Raw genomic sequence first — 16,774 nt, forward strand, 5'->3', positions numbered from 1 at the left:
AATATTATTAATTTAAACCTATAAATAAATTAACCTGCAGTTTATCCATTTTCATTTAAAAAAATTTCTATACCCGTCTTCACAAAATCTGTAAAAGTTTTAATGTATCATTCCAAAAATCCAACATCTAGCATGTCATCCGGTAGCGATGATGGTGGTGAAGAGGACGTGAAATTCCTTGGCTTAGTCGCACAAGCGGCAAGTCGACATACAAAAGAATCAAGAGTTGTGTTAAAAGGAGACCGTGAAGCGGCACACAATTCAAAAGTGCAATATATCCACAAGTTGTTAGCTAGCGTATTGAGCTGTTGCCGACGCTTATGATGAGGTACTAGCTATCTCTGAATGAACGTTTGACACGTTACTATATTTTTGTGGCGGTACTATTCATTTATACGAAAAATGATATTTGCGTCGACCAACCTGTCACGACGTAGAATTTTTATATGATGCTCATGAAAGAGTGCATGGATTTCTGGGGATGATAGGAAGCATCGATTGTACAAATTGGCCTTTGCGGAATTGTCCAACGGAGTAGCGAGGCCAATTCATGCGAGGAGATTACTAATACCCAGCGTTAGCTCTTGAAGTAATTGCCTAGCAAGATTTATGGAAAACGATAAAAAACATCCTATACTAGTCGTCGTTATTCAACGACCAAATGCTGGAACGACACCCATGTGTCTGTTTGATGTGAACGCAAACCATTTTAATTTAGGGGGGCAACCCTGCTTGGACCGTGTTCGTAAATTTACTATGTTTTCCAATAAAAACAAAAATATAGAATTCTACATAATCACAAAAAGAGGTAAGAAAAGACGTTGAAATTGTTGGGTTTATAATCAAGTTTAGTAATTTCTGCAAAACATGTTATTTAGCTACTGATCTTTATATTCACGAACACCTATGGCTACGGCACAGATGATTAATGGGCAGATTGTTGATTATTTTACGAGCTCATATCAGAGTTCATGAGTGGTTGTTGCTGCTGAACATTTCAGATTTGTCGCTGCTGATATGATATATCTCGAGCAGATATATGTGTTTGAGTTAGTTGCTGCTGATAATTGGTCAAGTCTTGAGCCGAACAGGCGTTGATTATGTGTTTGAATAGTCATGATTAGCTGCAGTTGCTGCAATACAGATTCACGTGCTGATCAATACTTGAGCAGAATATTGTTTCTCATAAAAGTTTGCTGGTTATTTCTCAAACATGTGCAGGGGAATTTTGGTACTTTTTGCTAATGGTATAAGTGTTTCTGGTGTACGTACAAGCTGTTTATGCAGAATATGAGATGCATCTTGGAAATTTACCGCTGTTACATGGTTTTATGTTCGAAAAGCACAGGTAATTTTTGCCCCGATTATAAATTGATGCAAGGTTTTTCTAACTACAAAGGCGTTCGTGAAGGGATTTTCATTGTTTACTCACGAGTGCTTGCACAGTAGTCACGAATGATAAAATTCACTGTGTAATTTCTATGTATTATCCACTCATGAAAGAGTTTTCAAGATTGGTCACGAGTACTTTTAAGTGTTGTGAACAAAATGCAAGTGTTCGTGAACAAATTTCAAGATTTTGAAAGAATTTTGGGGGCACTTTACAGCAGTTGACTTTCTAAAGTCAAACAGGACAAAATGGAGAAAAGATTTAATATTCGCTTGTCCGTTGACTTGTTGTCCATGTGTTCTTAATGAAAGATGTTTGACCAAGTATGACTGACCATTTCAGAGTGATTTTTCTGGTCAACTCAGCTGTTGACTATGTCGGGTCAACGAGGGGCATTTTGGTCATATTTGAAGATTTTTAAGCAAAAATTGGGCAAACTTCATACAAATTTCTCAAATTCAACAAGATTCATATAAGATGTAGGTCCCTAAAGCGGATCAAACAACAATATCTTGGATCAATCTAACTTAGTGCTTAGCAGAAATCACACTAAGTACCTTAGATTTCGTATCTTGTTTGTATGTTTGTTATTTAGGCTTTCGAGAGTGAGAGAGAGAGAGAGTTAGATGGATAAAATATATGATTCAGGCCCAAGTATGGAAGAACGGGCCCTTATGTTTCTGGAAGCTCACGATCGTGCATCTAAATGGGCTACACGAAAATGACCATAACGTATGCGATTTTATGTTTTTTTTTTTTATATTTTATGCACTTTTCTTTTTGGGGTTTGTGTTTGGCCCTGGCCTTTTTTTCGGCCCGCTTTGACTTCTAGACTTTATTTATACTCTATCATGTAATGTGGATGGTCATTAATAAATTTTGAGAAAACTTTTAACCATTTCAAATTCTCTACCTTTTGGGTGTCGAATTTTGGGGGTTTGGGATAGATTGTCACGGGTATTCTCTGAATTAACGTGACTAATTTATTTTCTATAACACGTACTTTACAATTGGTGCAATCGTCTTATTTTGGCCTACTATGCGTAAGGAGGTAAACCGGTTTTTAAACGTTGTAGGATCTGCCAAGTTTCAAAAGGCACGGCTACCAATGCTGGACTTTATATGCCTTTACATATTCCTTTACAACCTTGCGTAGATATTAGCATTGATTTTGTGCACGTACTCAGCATGGTAATGATTCGATCTTTGTGATTGTTGATCGATTTTCTAAAATGGTGAACTTTATTCCATGCAAGAAGACAACAGATGCAGTTAATGTAGCTCAGTTAATGCAGTTAATGCATTAACTGCAGTTAAATGCAGTTAATGTAGCTCAGTTGTTCTTTTGGGATATCTATCGTTTACATGGTTTACCATCCTCAATTATTTCTGATCGGGACACTCGTTTCTTGAGCCATTTTTGGTGGAGTTTGTGGAAGATGGTGAACACTCAACTTAATTTCAGTAGTGCCTATCACCCTCAAACTGATGGGCAGATTGAAGTTGTTAACCGGTCACTTGGTAATCTTTTGAGATGTCTTGTGGGTGATCATGTGAAGAGCTGTGATCAAAAATTGTGCCAGGCTGAGTTTGCTCATAATCATGCTGTCAATCGAAGCACAAGTCTGTTTGAGGTAGTCTATTCTGCTAAGCCGCGGGGACCTCTTGATTTGATGTCACTATCTGTCCCAGGTTCTGTACCAAAAAGGGTTCAAGATTTTGTGGTGGGGTTACATGAGGTTCATAAAGTTATGCATGATAACTTAGCCAAGGACAACTTGAAATACAAGTAAGTTTCCGACAAAAAGCGTAGGCAAGTTGATTTTGAAAAAGGTGATTTTGTTTGGGCCATTTTGACTAAAGATCGTTTTTCAGCTGGAGAGTACAACAAACTATCAGCCAGGAAGATTGGGCCAATGGAAATTATGCAGAAAATAAATTCTAATGCTTATCGTCTAAAGTTTCCAAGCCACATTCATTGTTCAGAATGTTTTCAATGTCAAAACACTTGCTGCCTTTTAATGGGGGTTCGTCTAATGATGAGGACACTACGGATTCAAGGTCGAATTTTGTCTACCCTGGGGGAATGATTCAGGCCTAAGTGTGGGATGAATGGGTCTTTATGTTTCTGGAGGCTCACGATCGTGCATCTAAATGGGCTACACGAAAATGACCATAACGTATGCGATTTTGTGTTTTTTTTCATATTTTATGCACTTTTCTTTTTGGGGTTTGTGTTTGGCCCGTGGCCTTTTTTTCGGCCCGCTTTGACTTCTAGACTTTATTTATACTCTATCATGTAATGTGAATGGTCATTTATAAATTTTGAGAAAACTTTTAGCCATTTCAAATTCTCTACCTACTGGGTGACGAATTTTGGGGGTTTGGGATAGATTGTCACGGGTATTATCTGAATCAACGTGACTAATTTATTGTCTGTAACACGCGCTGCATCAATATGTTCAAAAGCTTGTTTGTGACATGCACATGCTTCCTATTTATAGGAAAGGCATGGCATGTCACCTTTTCTATTATAACTAGCCCAATGGGCTTTGTTTACAATGGCCTTGGGCCCAATACAAGATTATTAACAAAGACGATAACATAGAAAATGTACACAATACAAAAGACTAATAATAAACAAAATATGGCCCAACAATCTCCATCTAGTCTTTAGTATTATCGCTTGTCTTTGTCTTCGGTCGTACTCCAGAGCACCGTCTTCGAGTAGTGGAAGTTCAACAAGTTTTTGGACAAACTTGTTGAAGGCTTCAGCTGTCTTATCAGTATCCTGTTTCCCGATATCCTCCAAAGTGGGAAAAGGTGAGTTGTACAACTTCAGGATGTCTTCCTTGCTTAGCCCCATCATCTCGTGTTCATCAAATACACGCAATGGATGCATGCAGTGTATGACGGCTTCGCCCGTTTCATTGTCAAATTCCCAGCACTTGAAATCGTAAAAGAGATTTGGCTCAAAAGGCTCTCCATGATAGATAGTATGACATTATTTGTGCATTTCATATCTCCATGCGATTTGTAACATCCCGAAATTTCCAAAATAATATTAATTGTATTACTTAATAATAGAGGGAAAGTTTACTCGGGTTATCGGGAAATAAATAAATAGAGTAGGAGTTGGTATGGGTCGGGCTAGTGTTGGGTAATGGATATGGGTTATGGACTTGGGTTATGAAAGAAGGAAGGAGAGTCCATGGGCTTAAGCCCATGATCCCTAAATATAAATACCATTAATCACCATTTAATCCTCATTCTCACATATTCCATACACCACCAAAACACACACAACACCATCTTATAACCCGAACCAAGATCCGAAGGCGAAAACCCGAGCTTGTTGGTGCTGGAACGTCGTGACGGACCAAAACAACATCAAGGCTTAACCGGGTTCATAGTTCGACTCGTTCAAGGTAAGTTTATAGTTAGAAATCGTTCGTATAGGTTCGGTTTGATTTGGAAAATCATAGATCTGTGTTAGTTTGTTATAAACGAACCTAAAACAACAAATATTACTGGAATTGATTAGCATTTGATAGGTTAATTGTTAACCTAAAAGAACCCGTAACCTATATGCCTAAATCGCACCCCTTAAACATCGATGTTAGGCCAATTTGATGGTTGGGGTTTGTAGGCGCTGGTCAGACGATTACGTGGATACCTAAATCGAGTTATTTGGTTAAGAAACGAAGATGATTAAGGACGAACAGTAGCTGCAGCCGACAACTTCGCCTGCAAGCTAAGTTCTCCTGATGAACTTCGCCTGCAAGCTAAGTTCGCCCGATGACAACTTTGCCTAAAAGCTAAGTTCGCCTGATGACAACTTCGCCTAAAGCTAAGTTCGCCTAAGGGTTAACTTCGCCTAAAGCTAAGTTCGCCTAAGGGTTAACTTCGCCTAAAGCTAAGTTCGCCTAAGGGTTAACTTCGCCTAAAGCTAAGTTCGCCTAAGGTTTAACTTCGCCTAAAGCTAAGTTCGCCTAAGGTTTAACTTCGCCTAAAGCTAAGTTCGCCTAAGGTTTAACTTCGCCTAAAGTCGAGTTCGATTAGAAAATAAATTATAAACGATAAGTAAAAGTAAGCTAATACTAGGCTGCTAGATTAGATCAGGCGAGTATTGATACGTGTAACTTATACAGTCAGCCGAGCTCAGTTAAAGAAGGGATTTACAACTATCGGAGGAAGAGACAGAGTTCAGGTGAGTTTCTAGCCCCATTCCTTGTTATGTTTTCGGGGCTGTGTGCATACTCGATGTGTTGTTAATACATTTATCCTAAGTGATAAGTGTATGCCATATGTGATATATGTGATGGATATGAATAATTGCTTGTCGGTACGCGAACGATCTTCGGATATTGCTCGTACTGTCAGGTTAAAAATAAAGGTACGAATATTATATATCGAAGACGTATGAACATTACAAATGAATACTTGTCGGGGCGTGAACGATCTTCGGATATTGCACGTATCGACAAGGGGTATGGTTGTTAAATGAATGATGTAAAGAACGCCTAGAGTGCTCTTATGCTATAATGTAATTATTGTATATGTGAAGTATGTGTATACAGGTACACGAATGGTATGTGAGTTCTACGTTCGACATAGTAAGTTAGGATGGCAAATCCCTCTAGCTTCTGTCGGACATAGACTCGGCTGGTGGTAGCGTAGTTAAGGACTGCGGGCCTTATACGTAACGTAGATGATAGATGTAAACGTGGATAGGGACGGTAGGCCTTATACGTGTTACAGATAATAGACGACAACGTAGTTAAGGACTGCAGACCTTATACGTGTTATAGATAGGCATCAGCATAGGAAAGGACTGTGGACCTTATACGTGCTGTATTTGTAGCATAGGGGAGGATTGCGGGCCTCGTACGTGCTATGAATTAGGTTGCAACATAGGGAAGGACTGTGGACCTTGTACATGTTGTGGATGTAGGATGGTATAGGGAAGGACTGCGGACCTTGCACGTGCCATGAATGGTGAACATAGGTAAGGACTGCGGACCTTTTACGTGTTCACGACCTTGAGTACAGGTATAGACGGCGGACTATGAACGTACTCTCGGTGGACTGAGGTTAGGGATTGTAGATATGTATGTATGGTAGTAAGTATGTATGTAGAACAGAAGGGTAACTAGTTAAGTATGAATATGTATCTTCGGATATGTATGTATGTGTATGTATTGTATGGCGTCCGATTAACTAGAACTCAGTCAGCGTAGCTGACTTTTAGTATGCACGCAGGTGATCAGACCAAAGGACTAGCATGAGGATGGCACATGGCATGGATTGAACGGCTGGCATCTTAAGATGGAAGAAAAGATGTTTTAAATATAATGATTTGTTTTATAATATCAAAGAAGAGATTGAATGTTTTGTAACGAATGCTTCAAGTAAACGTTTCCGCGAAAGTTTTAATGAACTCTGATTTGTAAGACCTGTGTTTATGAGTAAATCCGACGCTAAAGTAAGGCTACCGGGTTCGGGGCCTTACACGATTCGTCTTTTGCCCGTGGCTTTCTCTCTCTCTCTCTCTGTGTCAGATTCCTGCACTTCTGACCTTTATTTAAGTGGAAATTGGCGTAGTGGCGCTTTGATTCTCGATCTACATGTCGCTTGAACCAACCATCCTAATTCTTTTCACCGATACCATCACCTACCGCCCGCCTAAAGTAATTCATTTCGAGTTCTAGCATGCATCTCGGTTGAGTGCAAGTAGGTGAGGTCCTCGTTCACCCTATGAAATGCCCATGAGTCATTATCTATGTGATACTTGGCGTATGCAAAGAGAGCATCACCATGATAAGGGTAGTTGCGGCAGCGTGAACTTGCACGACTCGTCACACAGTGCCATTTCTTCTTTCGTGGTTTGGGCACTTATGTGGAGTGTACTGCCTGAGCGATCATGTGTTGAGCCTCAGGAGTTAGAGCGGGATCTTTAATTTCTTCAGGCGATGTGTCCGGACAAGGTGAGTAGTTGATGCCATCGTCGTCGTCTTCTGAGATCCCCTCCTATTCTGGATATGAGATGATCCCTGCAAATTCACCTTCATCAAACAACTCGTTAAAAACATCTTCTAAGGTGGCATCTAGATCCCTCACGCCTTTAGAAGCCTCGCTAGTAGAGGGGTCTTCGTGTAGTTCATCATCATTTGGAGCGGTTTGTGAGTCCGCTCCACCACCACCTGCTTCACTGACTCCACCACTTCCACCATCTCCGTCATCATCATTGTCCTCATCAAAACTGTCATGGATGTTATCTTCATCATCTTCATCATCGTCCTCATCATCATCATCATCTTCCTCCCCCTCCTCCTCAACAACAGCTTGGGTTGATGATCCTCCAACCTCCGGAGGTACCAAACCGGTTCCCACAACACTTGAGGCTCCGCCAACATGTGGTATAAGAATACCCATAGTTGCTTTGCCTTCAGAACCCATCATTGTGTCCATAACGACCGCCACACTTGGATTAGCTGACGGTTGCTGTCTTTGAGTGTGTGTCCTCTCACCAGACTTCCTCCAGCTACCAAACGGAGAAACAAGACGGTCTTTGACCATGTTGAAATCAACATCACGCATGCCGATAAGAATTTCTTCATTGATCATCAGTTGAAGCTCATTAAGATGATCTTGGGGCAGTCTTAGTCTTGAGGGTCTCAATCTCGGTATTGAACTCAGAATTTTCAGATATTAGTGTACCGAGAGTTTGAGAGGTCCCTTGCTGGATCTTCAACATAGCAACTGTAGGTCCCTGTTCGGGTGGATCTAACGACGTCTTTGGATCAACCTAACTTAGTGCTAGCGGAAATCACACTAAGCAACCAAGAGGTCTCGGATCTAGAGATTATGTTCGGTTGAGAGTAGAAAGAGAGAAAGAGAGAGCCGAGAGAAGGAAAGAGTGTGTAATAAGTTTTTGGCAAAAGGTTTTTCTCTTTTAATATCAACAACTATAATTACATGCGCTAGCCACACCTTTACTTCTCATGGCATGCTTCCTATTTATAGGGAAGCATGCATGAGAAGTAAGTCACATCAATGGCCCAATGGGCTTTACAAAATTATTTCTCTTGGGCCTGAAGTAAAAAAAAAAGGCCATTACATAAACATTAAAACAAAAGACTAATACAAACAAAATGGGACTAACAATCTCCCTCTAGTATTTAGTATTGGAACCCGTCGGTGTCGTAATCCAGCCAGCCGTCCTCGGGTAGTGGAAGTTCAACAACTCTTCTAACAAATTTGTTGAAGGCTTCCACTATCCGGTATGTGTGTTTTGATGACCAATGTCCTCGACAGTTCCCAGGGGTGAATTGTATAGCTTCTTGATGTCTTCTATGTGCAGCCCCATTAGCTCGTGCTCGACAAATACGCAAATTTCAGGCAGATCTTTGCAGCGTATGACGGCCTCCCTTGTCGTGTTGTCAAATTCCCAGCTTGTGAATTCTCGAAGTATGTTGGGAATAAAGGGCTCTCCATGGTAGATGATATGACAATTCTTTGGTGCCCTGTATCTCCACATTGTTCGTGGCTCTCCGATGGTTGAGTCTATCTCTCTTGGGTTCTTGTACTTCCGACCCTTATTTGGCTCAAAATCTTTGTAATCGACCCTCGATTGACGATGAAGGTAATCTGGGATCCAACTATCCAAAGTGGTTCCAACCACACCATCATGACCTAGAGCTTTTCGAAGATAATTGAGGTCAAGCTCTGGTAGTGACTTCAGCTCATGATGGTGATCACCACTATATCTATATCGCCTAATAGCCCAACACGCGTTCTCCTTATTATACTTTGCATATACAATCTGTGAATCATCGTGGTAAGGATAGATGAGATCGCGGGCACATGCACGACTTGACATAATATGATTCTTTCTCTTTCTCTTTAGTGGTTCCTGTGTCAAGTCATCAGTTGAATTGGAGACATCAGCAGCAGGAGTCTCTGTAGTGTGAACTTGAGCAGGAGGAGTGTCTGGATTAGGTGAGTAATTGATGTAGTCATCTTCAACCCCCTTCTCTGTATTTTGTTCAATAAGTTGCTCCAAGTTCTTTCCCGCTTCGATAAAGTCATCCATAGCACCTGCAAAGTCATCAGGAAATAAATCTTTATACATGTCAGTAATCTGTGTGTCGTGTTCCCTGAATTTGCCAGCCGAGTCGTGAGTAGCAGGGTCTTGAACGTCATGTTGAGCTGGTGGAGGTGATTGAGTGTTATCTCCACCTCCACCTCATGCTGCCCCCGGCCCCTCCGTCTCCACCGACTCCACCTTCATCATCATTATCGTCATCTTCATCAAAGCTATCATGAACTCATCATCATCATCATCTTCTTCCTCATCATCATCTTCTTCATCACCATCATCATCACCATCAATTCCACCACCAACATCGCTAGACTGGCCACGCTGTTGTACTAACCGACCAACAGTCGCCTCTCCTTCAGATACTACAGCCTGAACTCCTAGCATGGTCACTGATGGACCTGCGGTAGGCTATGAACCATCGACTTGAGAAGTCTCACCACCTTCTCCAAGTCCCAAACACTGCGTCCAGCCTATCCTCCAGACCATGAAATTCATCTTCTTGAATGCCCATGAGGTCTGAGGCCGCCTGGTACTTACTTACCATCTCTTCATTTGTCATGAGCTGTAGTTTATTAAGACGATCTTGTTCCTTGAACTTTTCTTGTATATCCTCCATCTCGACCCTGAGTGAATCTAGGGAGGCCGATGAAGCAAGCTGATTCTCCAAGATTGTCACTCTTGAATTTGTGGCCTTATTCTCAACATCCCACTTCCGAGTGGCATCCTCGATCTTCTTGTTAAGACTTGTCCTGAGAGCACTCGCAGATGGCAAATTTCTTTCCAGAGTGGCCAATCTGTCTCCAAGTCTTGAGTTATCTGCTCTCAGGTTTGCGTTTTCAGAGGTTTCACGATTCATAAGCGCTTGCAGATTCTGGATTCGGGTGTGGAAGGTGTTGGTCAACAATCACTGATTCTCAGCAAGTGCATCACTTGCTTCTTTTTGCTCTTCCAACACCCTAACCCTCTCCCTTAGAGCCGCTTTTTCTTCCTCATCCTCCAACGCCTTTTGTTCCATTTCCTTAATGAACTTGAGAAGCACAATCTCTCGTTCCGCCCTCTTAGCGTTGGATTCCTTTAGTGCGACGATCCTATCGAAGATAGGATCGGCGTATACTGGAGGTGTTGAAGACATCCCTCGGGAAATGTGTTTGGGTGAGATAATGGTGGATGGTGGGGTGGTGGACATTATGGGTAGTGAGGTTGTTGGCAAAGGTAGGGTGATGGCTTGGGTAAGGATTGGTGAAGTTATAGTGGTGGGTGGTGTTGGTTGTGTTATAGATGGTGTGAAGGTTTCGGTTGGGGAAGTAATGACGGTTTTGCTCCATAAGCTTCTTGTTTGTATTGGTGAGCTGAAAACTGATGAGGTGAATATGGATGAGGTTGGATGGGTTGGTGGTGTTGAGACTTGAGAAGGTTCGGGTTGGGTTTGTTGTTGTGGTGGTGAGTGTGGTAAGGATGGTATTTGGGGTAGGAATGTTGAAATTGGTTGGTCTGTTGGTGAAGGTTCAGGTGAGGATTCTGGTGAGTCATGGAGTAGGGTCTTGGTTTTCTTGGCTTTGGTTTTCTTTCTTGTTTTTGGTGTCTTGTAGGCAGGGATTTGTATCTTGGTTACGTCTAGTGTCTTGAGGGCTTGGGCTAGGGCTTCTTTGGTGATTTTTGGTTGGTCGGATTATTTGTCTTGTGAGGGAGTTTTGAAAAGAAACTTGGTTGACTTCTGGGAGTCCCCAAGTTTCCTCAAGCGCTTCAGGGGCGGCTGGTATTCTTCTTCCTCCTCAAGTTCTATAACTTTGCCTTTTTCAGTCTCTTTCCTTTTTAAGTCGTGCTTGGCCTTTGTTCGATCCTCAGCTGGCTCATCTGATGAATCTTGTTCACCTTCAACCTCGGGTTCATCATCATCTTCACCCTCAACAGACGCCTCATCCCCAGCAGGCTCTGTCTCCTCAAATAAACCAAACTTAGGACCCGGCCTTGGTCCCACATACTGATGACCCCTTCCCTTGGTGCTCAGCAACACACCGAAAACCGAAGTTTTAATCTCATTCACATGATATAGCTTGGGAAGTGACTTCTTATCCTTGGCCTTTTTGGACCCTGGCCATGGAACATCTAGAATCAAATCGTCCAAAAGCAGCTGTACAAATCTCGGGTACATAAGCCATGTAGCACCACTCTTGATGTTTCCCAACATGCACAAGAATATCCTTTGAGAGTAGTTAAACTTCTCTCGAGTCATCAAAGCAGACATAATACGAACCTGGTCTGTACTCATACTGTCGAATCCTCCACGAGTATCCACAAAGTAATGAGTGACAATGTGAAATAAAAACCTCTAGTATGGTGGAAGATGACTCTTCTCGAGGCTTCTCCATTTAGTGTCGTATCCCCTCTATTCAACAAAACCAACCAGCTTCTTCCTATTTCCTTTCTCATATGTATAATCTGGCTGGTCAGCAATCTTCAATACCTGTCTAACGTCTGCTTCTGAAATAGTCAACTCCTTTCTGGCAACAGTTGTTGTAAAAAATATAGAGTCATCAGCAACCTTGGCAAACGCCTAGAAGTCCAAGACGCATTTATAATAAACAGCTGGGTTGGCGGTGATAGCATAGGCAAGGGGTGATTGCTTGAGCCCCTTGACCATGGAGGTAAATACTTTGTCTGCCTTTGCCTTTGGCAACCCGAGAGCACAAAAATTATTATGACCCTGAAAGTTAAACCAAGAGATCATGAGAATCATCATTAAGTTAAAACATAAAAAAGATAATTTAAGTATAAATATATTAAGTATCTACATATTAAGTTAATTATCTATACATGAATGATTGATTTTATATAATTTTTGTTTAAATAAGTTAATAAGTTCCTAAGACCAATAGGTACTATGATTAAGTTCCATAACAGTTTATAATCCCAAACAGTCTAGTACCCAAAATCAGAAATCAAAAAAAAAATTTCTAAGTATAACTTTTTCGCATGATACCTATTCGCTTTGCATGGTTAAGCGAAGTGAAATAGAGATCATTTCACTTCGCATGACCCTGAGAAGAGAAACAGAGATCATTTTGCTTCGCATGTCCATGAGAAGCGAAACAAAAAGAAATCATTTCGCTTCGTATGACCATGAGAAGCGAAACAGAAATCATTTCGCTTCGCAAGACCATGAGAAGCGAAACAGAAATCGTTTCGCTTCGCAAGACCATGAGAAGCGAAATCTCCTTCCAAGCGAAAAATTTCATTTGCTTATATTTTGATTCCTTTTTCCTTTCTTATGTGTCGCCCAAATCTGAACTTGGTTTCTGGAAAGTTTGAAAGCAAGCCCCTTTGATTTACTTGGTCAATTAAACCCAGAATCTATGAACAAACCCCACGACTACAAACTGTACATAAACAACCCTAACTCTAATAATCAATGATGATAATCAAGATCAATAAGTCCAACAACAGATTATAGACAAGATATTAATCAACGGATATGAAGATCAGCCGTAGATCTAGCCGATGGTTCATCTGAACGTCGTCTCGATCCACGAGAACCCAGAAACAGAGACGAAGGAGGTTCCATGTTGGTTTGATGATATACCGAGGGTGGATGATCCGGATTCAGTGGCATAATTGCGATAGTGAGGGCCGGATTCTTTGAAAGATTTGAAGATAATTAGGGTTTGAAAGATGAGTATAGAGAGAGAAGGGAGAGTGAATAGTAAAAGTGTTTGTGTGAATAGTAAAAGATATTTTGATATATATAGGGTCAGCCTATATCGCGATAAGGTCAAAACATCGTGAGTATTCACCGAAAATACACTCTCGATCCTCGGTCTTTAAAAATGTTTACACTTTCAAACCCAAAAAACATTTACCCACCGAATCCACACACTTGATTATTTATAAGGTTTTTCTTTTGTCGGTCAGTAGCCGTTAATGTTTGCACGATCGATCTCTTTAACAAAAACAAAGACACAGAACAAAACAAAAAAATAAAATTAAAATCAAAATTAAAATTAAAATAAAATTTAAAATAACATTAATAAGGAACTATTAGATATTTTAGAAAATAAAACAAAATAAAACAAAACAAAATAAAATAAAGTAATAGAAGATTAAACTTCTTTTGATTAAAAATAATCTTGAATTAATTTACATAGTTCTTTTCTTTAGTTAATTTACAACGAACAATCATGAAATGGAATCATATTGATTTGCAAAGCCTTAGATCGCGTTTCCATTTTGAAATTATTGTGACACAAGTTCATCATTGACTGTAGATATTGTCCTTCTTTTTAACTTGACAAGTGTTTTGATACCAAAATGATACATTTGAAGTACAATTATGCATGGTGCTTACATGGTTCCCACTTAATCAGACATATTACTGATTCCATCATATCTCGGGTTTACTTTGTGTTAACATATCACCTCAACTTAACTTAAACCTTTCTTATTTGATCAAAGTAATCTTATTAACATACTTGACACTTTGTACTTTGTACACTCAACATTTTGTGCTTGCACACTTGACTCGATCTAGAGAAGTTAAAATAAAGCAGACGATTCAGGGCCTTAACAATCAGATCTTGTATCAAAATGAATCAAAATACCTAGGACTGAATCATTTTCGATTCTTTTTCTTGATTTTCCCTTTTCTTTTCTGTTTTTCTTTTTCTTTTCTTGACTCTTTTTCTTTTTCTTTTCTTTTCTTTACTTTTCTTGACAAAAAAAAATAAAAATTGACACGAATTTCATAAGATGACTGTGATCAGGTAAAGAGAGCTTGGGTATGACATGTATATTTACATTTCTGCCTTCATGAATATGACTTTACGGAATCATGCAACCGCTTCATAATCGTATATCCGCTAGTACCGGCAGGAATTTAGGTTTATATCATCCGACACTTACTTGTTTGTCAGGCCTACCTACACATTTATGAATGACCTTGTAGCCTTTTGTTCTACTCTTTTAACGCGCTAGAATCATTACAAACCAATGTACCATCACTTTCCAGGTGGTTGGATCAATTCTTAATTGGAAATTTTAAATATACGACCCCCTCTACGAAGGAGCTCCCTCTAAGCGGGATAATACTTTTTGATTTTTTTTTAAATTTTTCTTTAATAGGACTAAAATATTTTTGTTAAGTCAAATGACTCGTTTTGGCTTTTCTTGAAAGCACACTGAAAATCCTTTTGGTGAGTTAAACTTAACTCAATTTTCTCCCTCTAAAATTGTGACATATTTGAAAAATATTTGCAATTTTAAAACCTAAAAGATAAGGTTTACTCAAAAGAAATCATGCCTAATGACTCAACGAGAAACAAAAATCGAGCACAACTAAAAGCTTTAGTAAAGAGATCCACAAAGTTATAGTCAGTATGGACCCTTTTTTATATTGACAAGCTTACGATCATAACAATCACGAATAAAGTGTATTCGGATGTCAATGTGCTTAGTCTTTGAGTGCTGGACTGGGTTTTTAACAATTGCAACGGCCGCCTCATTATCACATTTGATCGTTGATCCACATAAATTCAAACCGTAATCCTGCAGCTGATGCTGGATCCATATCACTTGAGAGCAGCAGCTGGATGCTGCAATGTACTCGGCTTCTGCCATGGAGGTGGACACGGTGACTTGTTTCTTGCGCTGCCAGGAGATCAACCGATCTCCCAGGAATTGACATCCACTAGATGTAGACTTTCTGTCCAAGTTGCATCCCCCATAATCACTGTCGGTGTAAGCAAGAAGTTCCAAGGGAGATTCCTTTGGATATCAAAGACCTAAACGTGGTCTACCCTTCAACTATCTGAAAATACGCTTGACAGCCGTCATGTGGGATTCTCTCGGGTCAGACTGATATCTGGCACACTAACAAACAGGGAACATGATGTCCGGTCTGCTTGCATTGAGATACATCAGGGAACCAATCATTGACCTGTAAAGGTGTTGATCGACTGGTTTTCCCGATGGATCAGGAGCTAGAACAGGTTGTGTTGCGATTAGTGTCATGAAGGATGACGAGTCCTTGAAACCAAATTTCTGAACAATGTCTTGAACGTACTTTTCTTGGTGAATCAAAGTCCCATCCTTCTTTTGCTCAACTTGTAAGCCCAGGAAGAAAGTCATCTCCCCTAAGGAACTCATCTTAAATCGCTGTTGCATAACCTCAGAGAACTCCTTGCACAAATCCTCATTCATGGACCCGAAGATAATGTCATCGACATAAACTTGAACCAGAATCAAATCACTGTTGACCTTCTTGATAAAGAGAGTTTGATCGATGATTCCTCTCTTGTAGCCATTCTTTACTAAATGATCAGCAAGTGTGGCATACCATGCACGAGGTGCTTGGTGAAAACCATATAGTACTTTGTCAAGGTGGTAAACATGATCAGGATGAGTTGGATCATCAAAACCTGGAAGTTGACTGACATAGATTTCTTCTTTTACTTTCCCGTACAAGAAACCAGTCTTCACGTCCATTTGATACACTTTGAAGTTCATGTACGAGGCGTATGCCAGAAAGATGAGAATTGCTTCCAGTCTGGCCACCGGTGCATAGACTTCATCGTAATCAAGACGTTCACGTTACCAAAAACCTTGTACAACAAGCCGGGCTTTATTTCTAATGATCACCCACTTGTCATCCTTTTTATTTCGGAACACCCATTTCGTTCCAATCGGCCTTTTATTTTCTGGTTTCTTTACTAGCCTCCAAACATTCAGCTTCTTAAACTGTAACAGCTCTTCTTGCATGGCCTCTAATGGATCTCAAGACTTGACTCGGATCAATCCGTGTTGTTGGTAGCGAAAATCACCAACGAAAATCGGATCTCAGATCTTAGTTTGTTTATGTAAAAAGAGAGAAAAAGTGGAGATGGAGAGAAAGAAACTTTAATTCCCTTGAATGAGAGTGTTGTGTGGATAAATGGGTTAGGTAGCCCTTTTATAGGGTCCCCATTTATCCAAAGTTTACATTTTAACTTACAAAATAAACGTACCGAGTACGTACTACGCTGACTAAAGCAAACTAAAACGACATATACAATCCTAAAAACAATATATAATATTGGCACTTGTTTCAAACCTCTAAGTCAAGTCGCCAACTCCCTGCTCAGACTTATTATATACCACAATTCAGACACGTATTTGTAGAGATGAGAAGTTGAGCAAACATGCTCAGTTTACCAATATTTCCAACCAAACTTATCTACTTTATTACTTTGTCTAGATTCCACATTTCCATTTCCTCTTTATAAATCAAAATCGACACAGACTTATACATC

Source organism: Bidens hawaiensis, unplaced genomic scaffold (genome assembly GCF_021521415.1).
Source record: "Bidens hawaiensis isolate Kalapana, Puna unplaced genomic scaffold, B.hawaiensis_p1.1 tig00016044_1, whole genome shotgun sequence".
Classification (NCBI taxonomy): Eukaryota; Viridiplantae; Streptophyta; class Magnoliopsida; order Asterales; family Asteraceae; genus Bidens; species Bidens hawaiensis.